The sequence below is a fragment of the Magnolia sinica genome, chromosome 1, assembly GCF_029962835.1.
Source record: "Magnolia sinica isolate HGM2019 chromosome 1, MsV1, whole genome shotgun sequence".
NCBI classification, from domain to species: Eukaryota; Viridiplantae; Streptophyta; class Magnoliopsida; order Magnoliales; family Magnoliaceae; genus Magnolia; species Magnolia sinica.
The window spans coordinates 29197415-29211281 of NC_080573.1; the positions used below are offsets into that span (position 1 = coordinate 29197415).

General features: G+C 39.6%; 1 protein-coding gene and 1 pseudogene across 1 annotated transcript in view; both read left to right on the forward strand.

The window, feature by feature from the left end:
- The first annotated feature begins 397 nt into the window (after window positions 1–397).
- Window positions 398–13867, forward strand: part of LOC131245327 (sister chromatid cohesion 1 protein 3-like) — a 42474-nt gene continuing 29004 nt past the window's right edge. Inside the window, exon 1 of the mRNA XM_058244700.1 lies at window positions 398–610. The gene's annotated coding sequence lies outside the window, so the exon portion shown is untranslated. The remainder of the gene's footprint in view (window positions 611–13867) is intronic.
- Window positions 10178–11118, forward strand: LOC131245320 (small ribosomal subunit protein cS22-like; annotated as a pseudogene).

Genomic DNA, 13867 nt, shown 5'->3' on the forward strand with positions numbered 1-13867 from the left:
TCCCACTCATTATCAAAGTTTTTCTCATTCTCTAATGAGGAGTTTGATGCTCAGGATCTAAGAGATTCACCAACACTGATGTAGATCGTTAAATTACTTGCATTCTAACTGTGCAATCTAAGAGATTCACCAACACTGCGAGTACATCACAGGATCACCAACCACAGGCCACAATGAGACCAACCAGATAAATGATCTACGGGATCACCAACCACAGGCCACAATCCCTGACGGTTTCATGGGATGCTGCATCACATGGTCCGTTCGGATTAGAGGCCCATGACACGTGTGAAAAAATATGCAAGTGCATATAAGTGACTGTTTGGATGCCAGCATGCCTTACAGAGTAACGTCAAACCACTCCCGTTTTCAAAGGAGAAAAAAAGGGTAGATGAAACCCTACCGTTTTAGGAGGAGAAGAGACAGAAGGCAGTAACTGCAGCGAGAGATCGCAGAGACGGAGAGAGATTTGGTGGGTTGGTGCGTTTCTCCCTCTTCCCCTCTTTTTAAAAATCTAACCGTTGAGCCTGTAAGTGACTTACAGGGAAGTGACTTCCCACCCCCATCCCCCTGCAGTTTTTTGGTAGATTTGCCTGTAAGTGACTTACAGGTTGTAAGTTACTTACAGGTGATTTTTTCTCCCCCAAACACCACCTGTAAGTGACTTCCCTATAAGTAACTTCCCACTTACCCAACTTACAGGCATCCAAACAGGCCCTAACAGCGAGAAAGACTGTATTTTCGGACACTGCTAGGTCGTAGAACGACCTTATGTCATTCGGGCAGTTTCGGACCCGATTTTTATTATTCGGGTTCAGATTCAGATCTGATTTAATATACACGGGTTTCGAATTTCAGATGGGCCTGACGTCCATTCCAAGGCCCATTTCGAGTATTGGACTCGCCTTTTGGACCCGATAACAAGCATCCTAACCCCTATTTTATTGGGCTATTGGGCCTTACTTCTATTATGGGCCCATTTAGCACACATTGGCCGATTCTACAGTGTCCTTCATAAACACAGTGGGCCATTATGACACATTGATCATCCTTCTGAATACCATACAGATGAGTCATGTACATAGGGCCTGAGCTTGATATGACCATCTATTTGCTTGTATATGGATACAATTGTTGGGATCATTTACAGAATGTACAATGTAGATTATGGATCTATACATTCATCTAAATTATTCTGTAGTATACGTACATCATGTGAATGATGAAGACTGGACTGGTCCATGATACTCATTAATGATATCCAAATCACTCAAAGTATTGATCCGGCCCTATTATAGGCCCATCACCCATCATTAGGAGTTAATATGGACCATTGGAATATATGATGTGACACTTATCGGTACGTTTCACTTTTAAGTTACTTTATTTTCCAAAAGGTCAATACCAACTAACTTATGGGCCGTATTAGACTAATTAAGATATAATCCATTAAGAGGCAGGATTATAATCGCGATCCTAAATCTATATTTGTAATGTTGGATTCGGTTGTGTTAGCCACCATAATGACCTCAATCGATGAAAATTTTACAAGTACAGACTTGTAATAGTGGGATAAGGAGGATTGCATGCAATTGCGTTCATATTTTCATGCATATGGTAACGAAAACACAGACGATTACCATTTGGCAATCACATGAACAGATGAAGTAAATGATAGTGATAATGTAAGGTTGAAAGACTCATTTCACCCATAGGTATTGCGTGTCTCAGCTTTATAAAATTGACATCACTTAGCTTCATGTTTAGGAGGATCACTAACATGTTATTATTACCACCCACAGGAGGAATGATGATGATATAACAGATTCTCACCAGGATGTGATGGTTGAGCCCATCTTCATCTTGGATAATTCAGTTGATGCCTCTTTTAGCAACTGAATTGATTTAATTTGCCTAATGTTCTTTGTTTACATTCACGAAATTACTTTGTGAAATAATGAACTAATGTGAGTATATATGTATCTCTTTTATTTCAGTCTCAATTCCAACTAATATGCATCAAGTTTCTACCCTAAATGGGTCTAATTATACTCAATAGAAGAACGTCATTGAAGTTGTATTGGGTTACCTTCAATTAGATCTTGCCCTGATAACATCAGAACCACCAAAACCATCTAATAATGCCACTGAAGCATAATATAATTGATGGGAGGCATGGTTTAGATCAAATGATACATGCCTGAAAGTCATTAAGTATTCGATTTCTAAATCGATGAAGGGTGTCATGCCTGAAACAGATAAGGTAAAAACTTTCCTAACTAAAATGGGAAAACGATTCAAGAAATCTGATAAGTCTGAAGTGGGTATTCTTTTGAATAAATTAACTCGCTCATCCTACGATGAAAAAGGCAATATCCGTGAATACATTGTAGAACAGATCGAGGTTGTTTCTAAGATTCATTCTCTAGGGCTTGTACTCACTGATGATCAACTAGTTCATTTGATCATGAACAACCTACCTCCCCAATTCGGCACGTTCCTGGTAAACTATAACACTCTGAAGGACATGTGGACATTAAATGAACTTATCACTCAGTGCATCCAAGAAGAAGAAAGGATCAGGCAGATGGTCAAAGTTCAAAATGTTAATATGGTGACTTCAGGTCAAGGTCATGGGCAAGGGAATAAAGGTAAAATAAAAAAGGAAACAAGGTTCTAATAATGGATTCTTTAGTCCTCCATCTGGAAACCATGAGAATCAATCTGGAAACGGATCAAAATGCAAACGGGTTAAAGGTAAACCATGCTTCTTTTGTAAAAAGGCAGGTCATCTTAAGAAAGACTGCAAAGGGTTTAAGAATTGGCTCATAAAGAAAGGTAATCATTCTGTTCTTATCTATTTTGAATCTAATCTGACCGATGTGTCAGCGAATTCCTGATGGATATATTCAAGAACTACTATTCACATATGCATTTCTATGTAGGAATTACTATAGGCCAGGCCACCAAATGATGCAAAACGCTCAGTATACGTAGGAAATGGTGTCAAGGTTGACATGGAGGCAATATGAGTTTATAAGCTTAAGTTGAAGTCTAGTTATTTTTTGGATTTAGTATATACATTTTGTGCGCCTTCTATAAGACGCAATTTAGTTTCAATTTTCTGTTTGGATAAGTTAGGATATTCATTTCACTTTGGAAATAAAAGCTTCAGTATTTACTTTAATTCGATTAAAGTTGGAACCGGCTCTATAGTGAACAACTTATACCAGTTAGACTTGATTGCTTCTCATGTTCATAATATTAATGTCTTGCATGGAAATAAAGTAGAATCCAAACGAAGGCTAAACTATGAGAATTTCTCCATGCTGTGGCACAGGCGACTCTGTCATATATCTCGTGAGAGATTAGATAGACTTGTGCGAGAAGGAATTCTACATTCTCTGGACTTCTCTGACTATAAAGTGTGCATTGATTGCATAAAAGGAAAACAGACTAAAACTAGAAAGAAATGTGCAACCAGGAGTGTTGGTCTATTAGAGGTAATACATACAGACATTTATGGACCATTCCCTATAGCTTAATGGAGTGGACAAAAATATTTCATTACCTTTATAGATGACTACTCTCGTTTCGGGTACCTCTACTTTATCAATGAGAAATCAAATGCCCTGGATTCTTTTAAAATATATAAGGCCGAAGTTGAAGATCAACTCGATAAAGGGATTAAAGTTGTCAGATATGACCGTGGTGGTGAATACTATGGCAGATTCGATGAATACTATGGTAGATATGACGAATCAGGATGCAATCCAGGGCCATTCGCTAGATACCTGCAGGATTATGGCATTGTCATACAGTACACTATGCCTGGTACTCCAGAGCAGAATGGTGTGGTTGAGAGGCGTAATCGCACCTTTATGGATATGGTGCGAAGCATGATCAGCAATTCGACATTGCCAAAATCTTTGTGGGGTAATGCGATCAAAATCGCAATTCATATACTAAACAGGGTTCCCAGCAAAACAGTAAACAAAACTCCTTCTGAGTTGTGGAATGGGAGAAAATCAAGTCTTCGATATCTACATGTTTGGGGTTGTCCTACTGTGGCCAAAATTTATAACCCACATAAAAAGAAGCTTGATCCTAGAACTGTAAATTGTTTCTTCATTGGATACCCAGAAAGATCAAAAGGCTATCGATTCTACTGTCCTTCCTACTCTATCAAGATTGTTGAGACTGGGAATGCCAGATTCATTGAGGACACTAAAAACAGTGGGAGCACGAACATAAGAAATTTTGTATTTGAAGAACAAAGGACTGTGACTCTAGTCATAGTCAATCCAGACCACGTGGATATTAATGATGCAGTCGATTTCGCAGTCACTGCAAAACACCAGGTAGAACCTCATATACAAACCACTGATGAGTAAAATAAAGATCATACCCAACAAGTTGGACCATTGAAAAGATCTGAAAGAGTGAGAATGCCTGTAAATCGAGACGATTACATCGTATACCTACAGGAGCACAACTTTGACATAGGAGTGGAAAAGGATCTTGAATCCTTTACACAAGTCAAACAAAGTGCTGATCCTTCTCATTGGTTTAATGCCATGAAAGATGAGTTAAAATCCACGAGGGACAATAAAGTATGGGATCTTATAGAGTTACCTACTGGAATAAAGCCGATTGGTTGTAAATGGATATTTAAAACCAAAAGGGACTCAAAGGGTAATGTCGAAAGATATATAGTCAGACTTGTTGTCAAGAGTTTTAACCAATGTGAAGGCATTGACTTTAAGGATACTTTCTCACCAGTATCTAAGAAAGACTCATTCAGGATCATAATGGCTCTAGTAGCTCATATAGACTTAGAGTTACAACAAATGGATATAAAGACTGCATTTCTCAATGGGGATCTGAATGAGAATGTATACATGTTGCAGCCCAAAGGTTTTGTAGCTAATGGCTTAGAACATTTGGTTTGTAAACTAAAGAAATCCATCTATGGGTTGAAACAGGCATCACGACAGTTGTACCTAAAGTTTCATGAAGTAATTTATTCATACAGCTTTGTAGAAAATACTGTAAATGAATGTATCTACATTAAAATCAGTGGGAGTAAGTTCGTTATGATGATTTTGTATGTCAATGACATTCTGTTGGTTAGCAGTGATACCAGATGTTAAGTGACACTAAGAAATTTTTATCTCAAATATTTGAAATAAAAGATCTTGGTGAAGCTTCTTACATCATTGGCATTGAAATTCACCATGACAGATCACTTAGATAGCTCAGCCTGTCACAGAGGGCCTATATTACTAAGGTACTCGAAAGGTATGGCATGCAAAATTGTGCTTTCGGATAGTCGCCCATTATGAAGGGTAACAAATTTGGCCTATTTTAATGTTCAAAGAATGATTTGGAAAAGAATTGAATGAAAGAATTTTCGTACGCATCAGTAGTAGGGAGCATCATGTGTGCTCAAGTCTATACGCGACCAGACATTACCTTTGTCACTAGAATGTTGGGAAGATACCTATCTAATCCAGGAATGCAACATTGGATAACGGCAAAGAAAGTATTACGATATTTACAGAGAACGAAAGATTTCGGACTCACATAGAGAAGATCTAATCAGTTGGAGTTGATCAGATATTCAGACGCAGACTTTGCAGGCTGTGTTGACACTAAGAAGTCTACCTCAGGATACATCTCATGATGGTTGGAGGAGCTGTGTCGTGGAAAAGCGTGAAATAATTCACCACAGCCTCATCCACAATGAAGCTGAATTAATTACCTACCACGAGGCATCTAATCAAGTACTATGGTTATAGAGTTTCTTCTAAGGTTTGCGGGTACTGGAGCATATCTCAAAGCCCTTGAGAATATTTTGAGATAATTCAGTTGTTATTTCCTTCTCTAGTAACAACAAGCATTCATCAAGATCGAGGCATATCGACATCAAATATCTTGTTGTAAAGGAAAGTGTTCAAAATCATCAAGTGTCTGTGAAATTCATCGGCACCAAGCAGATAATTGCAGATCCGCTCACTAAAGGGCTCCCTATCATGCCATTTCAGGAGCACGTGACATCCATGGGAGTCACTAATCCTACAAATATTTTTAGTTAGTGGGAGTCGAGCGTACTTTGAATTTCACAGACATTTAGAGATCTCATTTTAGACAGTTTATTTTTTGGATGATTTTGATATAAAGATTTATTTCTGTTTCTCTATATATATGCGCAAAATTTTGAGTAAGTAGAACTGTAGTCGTGTCTCGTTGGAGACATGTAAAAGCTTCAGGACCTCTTAAGGATAGGCACATATCATCACACAAAAGTGTGTAATCTTTATACCACATTTCCTAGTTCGTGATCTATGTCGTTAAGATTGAAAGTACTTGTGATCACGCTTAGCCTCACTTTGCCTAAATTAAATGTTGTGACAACTACCGCGTTTCGATACTGACAGTCTTAATGGACCAGATTGAATAGCATTACTCATATTGTCCAACTATTTCATTGGTTAACCATTTTAGATGTTTTCTTAAAATCAAAACTTGTTTTCAACATTATTCTATATGACAATCATTGACATTACTCAATGAGGCCCAAGTGGGAGAATGTAAGAACTCTGTGGTGGGCCTTACTGATCAACGGCCTGGATTGTCCTAACAGTTGGACTATGTGGTTGAGTAAACCAGTGGGCCCCTTGGGTCCTTACTCTTACCCGGGTGGTAGACTCTCTGGAGTTTCAACTCCCGGTCAAGGGTTCGAGTGCCCACAAGTGGTGAAATTCCACCAGCGTGAGCGTGTGAGGGGTGTGCGTGCGTGTGTGTAAAAAAAGAAAAAAAAAACCAGTGGGGCCCACTTCATGTGATCCTCTGCGCAGCAGGTGCATACGAGGGCTGGAATGCTATTGCTGTTTACGCAAATAGCTATTTGGGTTGAACTAGGACACAACAATGTGGAGCAGGGGAGAGAGAGTTATGATGGGATTCAAACTCTTATCTCCCAGCTTCTATATAAGAGAAGAGCTGGGTCCCCGATCCAACACAAGCAACAGAAAACGAATTCCCATCTAATATTCTGTATAAAGGTGTGAAAGAAAGGAAGATTGCAGCATTGGTATTCTATTATTCTCAGCAATGGCGTCCCACTTAGGCAAGCCATCCGAACCCTAGATCTTCATGACCTGTGCACAACCGATCTCTGGGATTTCTGCATTTAGAAAATCTAACAAAAATACGTTATATGGCTTTGTTCAACCGTATTAATTCGTTGGCTTATGACACTTTAAAAGAGCAAGGTGTTGATATCATACCACGCCTGAGAAAACTGGTATTTTCCAAGTCATTTCAGTTTCAGTTATTCTAGTTGTGATTTTGTATGACCTGGGCCCATGAACAAAAGTTTAGAAATGTGGCCCATCTGAAGCCCATTTCAGAACCGTTTAAATAAGTGGGCCCCAGATGAGCCCAACCCAGATTGACATGGCTGGGCCATTGCCACTTCTATTGTTGTGTTGAGCTTTATAATGAAATTTTATATTATTTAGTGGGCAGATTTGTGTAGGGCGTACTAAACCGAGTCAAAGTGGTACCATAGTGGCTATAACCTGGCATTTGAGGAGTACGCCGGTGTCACTATCAGCGCCCGTTGCATTGGCCCATGGGTATTTTTCCATGAGAATGAAGGTAACGGCCGAAGTATTAGAATGCCTAGAGAACTATCATGATCTTGTCCATTATTCAGCCACGGTCAATTGGCTCTGCAATGATTTGGGAACTTCAATGGTAAACTAATAATACTTTGTATGGAATGTCAATCACTGGGCCCAGATGGCACATCTTATCATGCTTTTGGGCTGGACATGGACATGGTTGGGCTGCACATCAAGCTCACAGGCTTCAGTTTTGATATCATTCCTAATGAGGCCTTGGCTTGGGTTTATTGCATGGCTACAAGTTTAAGTAGGTGGACTCCACATGGAATGTATCCCGGCTCAGAAATCATGGTGGTCCTGTCATCAGGTGGGCGAGATATGCACATCCATTGTGGGCCATTGGCCACTGAGGGAAAAAACAACTGCCAATTCCCTTCACATTCTTGTGGCTTACATGATGAATGGAGAGACCTAACATCGGGTCCATCACATACACAGCTGAGCCCACCTAGGCAAAGGCATGGAAATCACACATAAATGCCTCATTTGCAAGTTTAGAGGATCACACCAAACTTCCATACTTCTTTGACTGTTGGCTAACATGTAATTGCATATTTTTCATTGATACAACATGAGCTAGCAAGAGGTGATGTTCCAAAGGCCGTGGAATGTTACATGCATGAAACTGGTGTTTTCGAAGAGATAGCTCACGAACATGTTAGAGGTGTGATTGATGAAACATGGAAGAAGATGAATAAAGAATGCGTAAGTCGTTCTCCATTCCCTCGAGCTTTCACTGACGGTGCGGTAGGTCTCGCGCAGGTTGCCGAATGTGTGTAACGGTTCGGAGACGGGTTTGGTTGTCCACGTGATGGGACCAAGGCTCGGGGTAGGGTCACTGCTTAGTGGTTGACCCCATACCACTCAAGGAGATATAAGCCTGGCTCGATCGGTTCATGTTTACCATGGTTTAATATATGTACAATACAACTCCGTGACATTTATACGAGCTTGATGTGTGTATGGTCTTGTGTGCGTGGACAGTTGAGTAAAACGAAAGTTTTGTATGTTGTTGATGTCTTAAATATGTGAGCAATAGTCTGCTCGATGCCATTGAGAAGAGTTCAATACCATCGAACAGGTGCTCGATGCCAACGGAAAAATCAGGAAAATCCATATTTTCTTGCTAGAACGTTTTGGTGTTTTCTCAATCCCATCGAAGGTGTCATTGAGTGCTCGCAGAATTGTATAAGTGCGGGATTTGTTTCTGATTTCGATTGTGATTCTCATATAGACTATATATATATGAGTGTAATCAGGATTTGGGTACACAAAAAGGTGTTCTAAATTCTAAATTTGTTCATAAGGGTTTCAAAAGACATAACTCGAGGAGATTCGAGGCTTGATCAAATCAAGTAATTTCTATCTCTTGTAATTTTCTGCTTTCATAGTGCATTATTATCGCTTCGTGCCATAGTTTTTTCCTGCAGGGGTTTTTCCACGTTAAATTCAGAAGGTTTGTGATTGGACTTGATTGTGCGATTAGAATACTTTGCTTGATTCATCTTTCTGTGCTTCCACAGTTTTTCAACAAGTGGTATCAAAGCATAACGTTGGAAAGCAGAGTAAATCTGAAAGCATAGTATCAATGGCTTCTAATCCAAAGTTCGATGTTGAAAAATATTATGAAAAAATAATAATTTTAAACCATGAAAGGTCCACATTTTCACCCTTGTATATCATTAATATTTAGCAGACATCTGTATTCTAGATAGTACAATGGACCTTTAGTGTGAAATTCTCAAGAATAATCTACTCGGGGCTGTTAACAGGATGGTTTTAGTCTGGGCCTTTCTAGGCCTGAATCCACCTTGAAATATGTGAGCCAGGCTGAAGCCTGTTGTGCCTATTTTCCCAAGCCCAACCTGAGCTTTATTGAACTTAACTAGTCCGATCCTGAATTCATGCTGATTAAAACCCACAAGCCCAAACCAACCTGATTAAACTTACATGGGTTTGTTTCCAATTTAACATACTAGGAGGATTGAAAAAGGATATAAATTTTCAATATAGAATAGCCATGGAGGTCCGAAGCCTAGGAACCGGCTGATGTGATTACACCATACTCATAAGTGCTCAACAGGACCAAGCCTGCCCTGATTACTAACTGGCTTGAAATTTCATCCCTGAGCGGGACCTGTGGGCCTGATAATCAAGCTGGACTTCGTCTCTTTTTGGGCCTAGCCAGACGGTTTGACCTGGCCTGGTCTGTTTATATCTCTGCTACTTAGGGCCAGCTCCTGCTTCAAAATCTCACCAGCTACCGTTGCTTTGATCACAAAATACCTAACTGTCTACTTTTTGTTTGATGCTCGTATTCTGTTAAGAGATGACTTGTACATAACTAGCCATGACCCTCGTGTTACCAGTGGTATAATTGTAGATTAAAATGAGTTTCCCAAGGGAAGATTACTATTTAGAAAAATATAGCTTTCCACTAGCATAATAGAGTTTGTCTTTCGATTTTGAGATAGTTGTTCCCCATGCTTTATTTACAGGTTATGCATGATAAGTACTCTGGAAGGAGCCGTCATTTTGCATTTGTCACTATGAAAACAGTAGAGGATGCAAATGCAGCTATTGAGAAGGTTGAATGACACGGTAAGCTGCAATTCAGCACAATTTTAAATCTTGGTAGATATATTCCTCCCTTATGGGGTCTTGGCATTATTTACATTGCAAGACTTTTATAGCTAAGGGTCCGTCTGGCCTGTGACTTCAACAGAATACTCAAGCAGCTATTTTGTTCATGTATTAACAGGAAATTGGAGGACGGCAAATCAAAGTAAATGTGACGGAAAAGCCTTTGCAGCCTGTGGATGTGTCTCTTTTCCAGGCTGAGGAATCGACGTTCATTGACAGCCCTCACAAAGTTTATGTAGGGAGCCTTGTAAAGACTATATGACCTCCGAAACACTTGGCCAATTCTTCTCTGAGAAGGGAAAGGTTCGTAGTGCGAAAGTGTCTCGAGTCCCAGGGACCTCAAAATCTAGTGGGTTTGGGTTTTTTTCATTTTGTTCGGATGAGGATGTAGAACTTGCCATTTCATCGTTTAACAATTATGTAAGTTTGCTTCTCCTATCTTAGGCCATTGGCTAGACATGCATACCAACATACATTCATATGTACATGTGCACATTTGCATAACGATAGTGCAGGCAGGTACAGATGCATGCCTGTTTAATGATTACTTGGGTTGCACCATTTTATATACCTTGTATTTCCATGCATACGCTTGCATGATGTTTTAGCTTCAATCCATGTAACATGCAATGTATGTTTACATGTGACCATGGTTTCATTCATTGCGAAATTTTATAGTAGTTTCATTTGGTTTCTTCACTTAATTCTCTTGGTTCTTTCAGCTACTGGAAGGGCGTGTCAACAAGGCCTAATGCTGCGGATTAGGAACTTGGGAGCTTGGAGATGCTTATTATATATGTTTTGCAACCCCTCTTTTTTCTACTTTTGTTGATAATCCATGTTTTTGTTGACAAACATTTATAGAAACATACCTTGTTTTTCTCTCTCATATTGGTTAGATGCATAAAATTTTCATCTGTCCAAGATGACCCTTGTCTTCGTAACCATTGTAGTGTCCTGTAGTTGGATAGTCATTACTTGTTAAGTGGATTTTCTTACAATTTACAATTATTATTTTTCATGGTTCTCAAGCAACTTAACATTTTCAAAGACTGAAGTATTCAAACCATGATGTGCTTTTGTTGACATGCCTCTAGGAAATTGTCATGCCGGCCTTCTCTGCTTAGACACCAATGCTGCTTTTCGATCAAGTTAGGCTTGTGTGTGCTGTGCTCTTCTATCACCCGGTGGTTATTACCTGCATCCAATTATCCATACCATCAACACATGATTTTTGTTGATTGTACCCGTCTGATCATTGACCTGCAAATGAACAGTTAAAACGAAAGGTGGATATCAATTGTTTGAAACCCACTAGATTCGGATTGTATCTATGGCACATGGGCAGTGCTAGCTATCGTGAGGTCAACTTGCACTGACCAGTATATACATTTACGTGATGATTTATGGGATGTTTGGGGTCAGTCCTCTACTGGAGTAACGCTTGTTGCTTGACCACCTGCAAACCTTCTTGCTCTTTTACAATTAGTATTAGGGAATTAAAAAAGAACTAAAAAAACTACCTAATTAATATGGAAGGAATTTATTGATGATGAGATGGACTCGATAGTATTAAATCAAACATGGGAATTAGTAAATTTACCTTCGACTCTGAAACCCATAGGATGTTGTTTACCAAACATACTTATCCGCTTAATAAGTAGAAATTAAGATAAGCTATTTGAAGTATAGGTAGCTTATCCTAAGTAACTTACAATTCAAATGCCCCCATATTGGGCATGTAGTTTTGATTTTTTTTGAATAAGCACACAATGTTTTCTTATATCTTGTGACATGCAGTGGGCAATGCAATGCAACACCTAAGGCTCAATGGTTTCATAAAGGGAACATACCAACAATGGAGGAGTACTTGAACAATGCAAAAGTTACTATTGAGGTGCCCCTGTATGGCCCATACATACACTTTCACACAACAACGCATGACGAAGGGCGAACTTGATCGCATAGAGGAGTGACCCTCTAGGGTCTTCAATAGGAGTAACGCATGTTGCTTTTATTTTTTTTTTAACACACACACACCACACCGGGTACTCGAACCATGACCCATGTTGAAACTGTGGGTCTACCACCGAGCCATGGGTAGATACCCTAGCAAATAGGGGTGTCAATGGGCCGGGCTCGGCCTAAAAAATCAGAACTTTGAATAGGCCTGGCCTGACTACTCGGACTGAATTGTTCAAAACTGGGCCGAGACTTACCCAGGCCCGGCCCATTGACAACCCTACCTGCAAACCTTGTAACGCATGTTGCTTGATCACCTGCAAACCTTTCATCTCTTCTACAGTTAAGTATTAGGGAATTAAATTTTTTTAATTAATATGGAATTTATGTTTTGACGTTTTTATAAAGGTTTTCAAAAAGCTACTCATTAAGAGAGATGATTTTCATTCCACTCACTTTACATTTCTTTAACAGCAGGTTGGGTGGAGCACTGTCCTGATGTTTATGTAAAATTCACCCCGACCTTACAGTGCTGTTTATGTAAAATACATCCGACCACCAAGTGTGTCACCTCATGTTAGATGAATTCCCCCATCTATGATTCATGTGGACTACATGATTGGAAATTGTGTACAGGATGAGGATTTGTGATTCTCGTGGACAATTCATGTGGACTGCATGATTGGAAATCATGTACAAGGTAACAATGCCTTCCAAACCATTTTCCTTGGTATAGCCCACATGAATCACGTATGGGCCTGATTTTTAGGCTCTTGGCCTGAAATTTGGTTGGGCATCTAATGGTTGTAGTGGATTTCACTGTTTCAGTGGCCTCAAAAAAATCAAAGGTTGACATCTCTCTCCCAAACCTGTTCTTTAGTGTGGCCCACCTAAATTACAAGTCAACCTGAGTTTTTAGGATGCATATTGGGTATTACTCTGCCCATCCCTAACTAGGAAAGGATAAGGGGCTTTGAGAGGCCACTGTGATGCATGGGTTTTATCGACACTGATCATTGTATCATTTGTGTCATTTTCAGGTACAAGCCCAAAAAATGAGGCAAATCCAAGGCTCATGTGGACCACATCACGGTAAGTAGTGGTGATAATGACACCCACTATTAAAAACCTTCCAAGGGCTCACAATGATAGTTGACTGCCATCCAACTTGTTCATAAGGTCACATAAGTCTGGATGAAGGGAAAACACAAATATAAGCTTGATCCAAAACTTCTAGAGCCCCCAAAAGATTTTCAATAGTAGGTTTTTTAATTCTCACTGTGTGGTCCACTTGAGCCTTGGATCTACCTCATTTTTAGTCTTTTACCTTAAAATGATATGGCAAAATGGATGGATGGTGTGGATAAAACCCATACATCATGGTGGCCCTTAAAGACTCCGTTCGTTTCTAGCTGGGAATGGGCAGGGTAGCACCCAATGTGAGTTCAATTTTTTGGACTAGGGCCTTGATTGGTACTGCGCGTCTAATGATCAGAGTATATTTAACATACACATAGGCAGGCCAAAATCAAGTCCCAATATCCCTCTTTAGCAATGTAGAGAGATTA